General features: G+C 42.7%; 1 protein-coding gene across 5 annotated transcripts in view; it reads right to left on the minus strand.

Moving 5' to 3' along the window:
- Window positions 1–4,662, minus strand: part of ARPP21 (cAMP regulated phosphoprotein 21) — a 228,825-nt gene extending 224,163 nt beyond the window's left edge. For 4 of the 5 annotated variants that reach the window (XM_035129801.3, XM_035129800.3, XM_035129799.3 and 1 more), the window contains exon 1: window positions 4,448–4,662. The gene's annotated coding sequence lies outside the window, so the exon portion shown is untranslated. The remainder of the gene's footprint in view (window positions 1–4,447) is intronic. The other variant, XM_088654178.1, reaches the window with a different exon arrangement.
- Between the last annotated feature and the right edge of the window lie 1,351 nt (window positions 4,663–6,013).

A 6,013-nucleotide genomic window follows, 5' to 3' on the forward strand; every position in this document is an offset into this window, starting at 1 on the left:
CAACACTGGCTCCCAGTATGTTTCCAAGCACAAATCAAAGTGTTAGTGCTAACCTTTAAAGCCCTGAACGGCCTCGGTCCAGAATACCTGAAGGAACGTCTCCACTCCCATCGTTCAGCCTGGACACTGAGGTCCAGCTCCAAGGGCCTTCTGGCAGTTCCCTCGCTACGAGAAGCCAAGCTACAGGGAACCAGGCAGAGGGCCTTTTCAGTAGTCGCACCCATCCTGTGGAATGCCCTCCAGTCAGATGTCAAGGAGATAAATAACTATACAGCCTTTTGAAGGCATCCAAAGGCAGCCCTGTGTAGAGAAGTTTTTAATGGTTGATGTTTTATTGCATTTTTACTATTTTTGTTGGGAGCTGCTCAGAGTGGCTGGGCCAGCCCAGTTAGATGTGCAGCATATAAGTAATGTATTATTATTATTATTATTATTATTATTATTATTATTATTATGCATCTGGACAGCCAATGGAGCAGACACACAGCTCACCTTCCACACTATGGCATTTCTCTTTAAAACTTAGCCATTAATTCTATATCTGCATCTAGGCACAAAAGTTAACATATGCAAAGTTATGCAAATCTGTGCCTTCTTTTGCTCCTCTTTGTTCTTGTTTTTGTACGTCACCACTGTCTCCAGGATTGGAGCCCCGCCGAACTCATGGCCCTCAAGTTCAGTTTCAAAGACTCATTCATTAGTACCTACAACTTTCCACAGGCCCAAGAAGCTGAAAAATGTTGCATCTGGCCATTTGTCCATTTCTGCTATCTTGAACTGGCAGATATTTAGGGATTTGAGCATCGTGGTGGAAGCCCAATCCATTCTAAATTGGTCTTGTCCTTTCAAAGGAAGCCAGCAAAGCTTTTGCACAGAACCTCATCCCACAGCAGCAGTTTCTAAAGTTAGCGATGCTTTGTGTGAAACAGTGCTTCTTTTTGTCTATTCTGAACCTTCTGCCTATCAATTTTAATGAGTGGTCTGAAATACTAATATAATGAGACACAGAGAGAGAGAGAGAGAAATCTCTTTCTCCTCCGTAAGCTCTTCATACTATCGATAAATTTATAAACTGATATAGTGTACTCCTTAATCATCTTCCCCTCCAAACTAAAAAAAAATGCAAACACTTTATTACCCTTCCCTTGTAGTTAAGATGCTCAAAGTGGATAGTATCATTATACAGGTGGCACTAAAGTTAGCTGTGCCTTTGTAGAGTCAGGAGTTCCCTGTGATATTACAGTCTTGTTTAAGAGAGACCACAATGGTCTCATCCAGCTTCCTGGCGGGAGGGTCCTCTAAGAGCTTCCCATGGCATCCACCATCCCTCATCATTTCAGTTGCTCTTTTCTGTCTTTCCCAGGAAACAATCCTGTGGTGAGTGGACCAGAATTGAATCCCAAAATGTGACTGCATCATATTTCATATATCTGAAACATTTATATTCAGCCATTCCACCTTAAAGGGTGTGTGTAAGATGTCCAACCACAGTCTCAAGTTATAACATGCTCAAATAAATCACATTTAACAGAGCTAAATAAAAAACAAACCAACCCTGCAAACTGACAATCCGGCACAAAAGCAATAGAACAAGAGAAATAGCACTAAAAGGATACTGCCAGTTTTATTTCCTAATAATTCCCAACATTTACTTTGCCTTTTTTACTGCCACTGCACACCAAGTTGATGTTTTCATTGAGCTATCCATTCCCCCTCCCCCACAAGATCTCTGTCCTTCCTGGTTAGTCACAGCAATATCAAATCTCATATGGGTATATGCATGATATTAGAGCAGCTGGCATTGCCTCCCTGCTATAGCAAACAAATATTGCTTCACTATTCCTGCCTTTATATATTCGTCCACTCACCATGGTGTCACCGGAAGCAGGACACTTCACTCTGCAACAAGGTGTCAGTAGTCTTCTACTGACTGACCAACCTGAATTTAGCTTCCAGGGACCTCCTAACTATAATTTCTAGTGTTGCTGCTGCTGTGCAGTATTTGCCACCTGAGGCAGCTGCCTCAAATTTCCTAATGATAGGGCCGGGCTGGCTCAGGTTTAAATCCCTGCTCAGGAACTATAACATAGAACTATAACTTACTTTAGAGGGTTGATCTAAATATATAAGGGAAATAAACCATGTGTGCGTGTGCCACCTTGAACAGCTTGGGAGAAAAATGGGGTATGAAGAACAGTAACATAATAATTAATTATTCTGTGCTATCCTCTTTTTATGAAATGGATTTTCCATTGCGTGTTAAACTCTCCCAGCAAACAAGCTCTGATGCTCTCAGCTTACCATGCTCTACCACAATGGCTCCCACTAGGGCTTCCCAAACTTCTCTGGCTGTTCTAGACTACAATTCCCATCATCCCTCACCACTGGTCTTGCTAGCTAGGGATGATGGGAGTTGTAGTCCAACAACAGCTGAAGACCTAAGTTTGGGAAACCCTGCTCTACATAGATAACCATAGCTCCTGCACAGTGTGCTTATTCTGCCCCCTGCTGCAGACAATAATTGAGCCTAGGGGGTGAGACACACTCTTAATCCTAGGGCTAGTTAGTCAGATCAGATGACTCAGCTGTTACAGCTAAACCTGGAATACGACCCACTGCCTGGCTTAACGTAATCAGCCATTTAAATTTAGAACTGAGCTAAAGGCTCGGATAAAAATGGGCTGTCTATGAATTGTTTTAAAATTTAGGTAATCTAAGTTTCTGGAACTCAAAAACAAATGGCTAAAAACTCAAGATTATGTAACCTCCATAATTTAGCTTAAAAATGAAAGGAGACAGGTAGATTTTAAGAGATCCCTGTCTACACACCCTCTGCATTTAGTTTCATGGTGTGGCTGTGCATCAAGGTTACAAACTCTCATTTTGATAAGGTCTTTCAAGCCCTGCTTCCAACTGCCATTCAGGACCCACCTGGATGCCCATTACTACCTGGAACAAAGAAATCTCCTCCCCATAGCTGCCAAGTTATCCCTTTTTTAAAGGGAAATTCCCTTATGCTTAATAGGTTTCCTCGCGAGAAAAGGGAAAACTTGGCAGCTATGCTCCTCCCCTGTGCTTCTGGATCTTCTCAAGTCTCCTTCCACCTGTCTTTTTACACTAACTCTCCTATTCATGCATTTTCTTGCAAGTTCATGATACTTTTTTGGACACCGTTCAAGTCTTTTAAACTTGCTGATACAACTGCCCCCCATCCCCCCCCAAATGATTTAAGTATGATTATTACTACCACCATTAACTAACAACCAGCAACTTAAGTTGGGCCTGCAAATGCGCTGGCAACCTATGCAGCTGGTACATACGTTGTGTTATTTGCTCCAATAACTTGGAACCCACAAGAAACCAGGCAGCTGCATTCTTCACAAGCCAAAGCTTCCAAGCTATCTTCAAAGGCAGCCCCACATAGAGTGCATTACAGTAGCCAAGCATGAATGTAATGGTGTCAAGAATGATTGTGGCTAGGTCCACTTTCTCTAGATGGGGGTACAGCTAGGGAAGCCCTGATAGCACTGAGGGCAGTAGAACCCTTAAGCTGGACTTTCGGGGGCCATGAAACGCCATCCAATATTGGTTCCATACCTCCATGCAGATCAGCTTCCCGACTCTACCATACCTCCGTCTTAATCTAAGATGCATACCAGATGCCCTCCCAATATATCTGATTTAAAGAGATTCATTCTGAATCCAACATCTGCCATCACCAAGGGTAGATTGTTCACTGTTTAAGTAGGCAATCATCTTAGATTGCATAATCCAGTAATATACATTCCCATGTAAAGCAGCCTTGAAAAACCAATCACAAATATAAAAATTGAATCAACTAAGCCTGCGTACTGCAGCAATCATACCATGACAGCTATGCAGTGTCAGTTAACACACTGAAGCTATCTCATCTATCTAATGCATCTGCGTAGTGAAAACCACATGGCACCTTCTGATGCCAACATTTCTCCCAGTTTTCATCTAACCTAAATGCCCCTACCTCCAGTATGATTTTTACTTTCACCACCAAGAGCTTTCAAGTCTTAGGCTTTAAGGGACTGAGAGCTTTCAAGCCATCTGCCCTTGAAAAGACAGGTGCTCCCCTTCCATTTAGTTCATATCTTTGTATATCACAGCCCGTCGTTATTAAATGTATGATCAACACTTGGTCATCATTGGAATAGCAGGGGGAATTTGCATTCTAAAACGAGACACCTCATATAACTCACAAACCATGAGAGGCTGCATAATACACAATTTCAATGCAAAGGTATAAAAGGCAGTGTGGCTTTTCAAAGAATGAACTGAATTTCATGTGCCGCTAAAAAGGAATCTGCACTCAAATAATTGCACAACCGACATTTAGTATGTCTCCTTCGACCCCTCTTTCAGAAACTTTCTTTGTATGACCTCAACACCATTCCACCATTCACAAGAGCCTCCTTACCCCTTTGAGAAGACAGCATGAGTTCCACCAAGAAATGTTGCTTGTTTCTAATCTTTGAAAGAGTTACGACTTCCTTTCTCCCACCGGCCGCCTTTTAGCAAGCACCATGAATGGCATGTGTTCCTTCAGCAGTCGAGACAGATATGTAAGGGGCAGGGCACCACAGGAAAGTTGCAAAGGCACGTCTTGATAGAATAGTGGAGGCCTGTGCCAGCGGCAATATCAGGCCGTGCCAGATTCCAGGCGCTGCGTTGATCTAGCACCTGTTATCGTTCGTACACATTTGACAATCAGCTGTTCGGCTAATATTAACCAATGAAATGTCTGTTTTGAAAAATGGGGAAGTCAGTGCCTCTGCACAGAGAAGCAGGTTTGTATAGATGCATGAAGATAGGCACTTACAAAAAAAAAAGTTTACATCCATACTGCTTTATCTTAAACTACAGATGGTCATTTAAAATGGGCAACATTAGTAATGGGTGAACTCTGCTAGCTCAAATTGGAATCAAAAGTTAAGCTGTCTTCGGAGAGCACCCTCCCAGTTCAACCATACCTCCCAGTTCAACTGCAGTTTTTCTCCCCTGCCCCCATCACTCCACAACTTCTGCACACTAATCACAACCCACCCAGAGGTATGCAAAGGCTTTTGAAAAGGATCTCTAGGAAACAACATTAACTTACTTCATTTGCAAATTGTTTCCCTTGATATATTATGGAGTGATTTAAAATATAATAAAAACATATACGTATAAATGTATAAATATATTACATGTATAAAACAAGTCTTTAAAATAACCAGATAACACACACACACACACACACACACACACACACACACACACACACCTTACTATAACAACACATACATAAATTTACTTTAAATCCAGTACATGCATCAGTTGAGATTAGTAAAGGTAAAGGGACCCCTGACCATTAGGTCCAGTCGTGACCGACTCTGGGGTTGCGCGCTCATCTCACATTATTGGCCGAGGGAGCCAGCGTATAGCTTCCAGGTCATGTGGCCAGCATGACAAAGCCACTTCTAGCGAACCAGAGCAGCGCACGGAAACGCCGTTTACCTTCCCGCTGTAGCAGTCCCTATTTATCTACTTGCATTTTGACGTGCTTTCGAACTGATAGGTTGGCAGGAGCTGGGACCAAGCAACGGGAGCTCACCCCTTCACAGGGATTCGAACCGCCGACCTTGTGGTCAGCAAGCCCTAGGCTCAGTAGTTTAACCCACAGCGCCACCTGGGTCCCTATCAGGTGAGATTAAAGCTCTCCATTTAGAAGGTTGTCTTTAGCAAGCACCAAATTCCAGTGGGTAGGTGTCACCATACTAAAGGCCTGATTCTGATATGAAGTACGGATTCTGCCCCCAAAAGTAATGGTCAAATCAGTATGTTACACAGGCAAAATAGGGTTCAAATAGATGTTATACCTATACATTGTTGATCCAACAAGTGACATGTCCCATTGAGTCCCTTTGAGTCCCTTTATATGGGTATGGGACAGGCACAACTTCAGTTTCAAAAGCAAATGGGAACTCCTTCTGGTGGGCTGAAC

This window comes from Zootoca vivipara, chromosome 11 (genome assembly GCF_965207765.1).
Source record: "Zootoca vivipara chromosome 11, rZooViv2.hap1.1, whole genome shotgun sequence".
Lineage (NCBI taxonomy): Eukaryota > Metazoa > Chordata > Lepidosauria > Squamata > Lacertidae > Zootoca > Zootoca vivipara.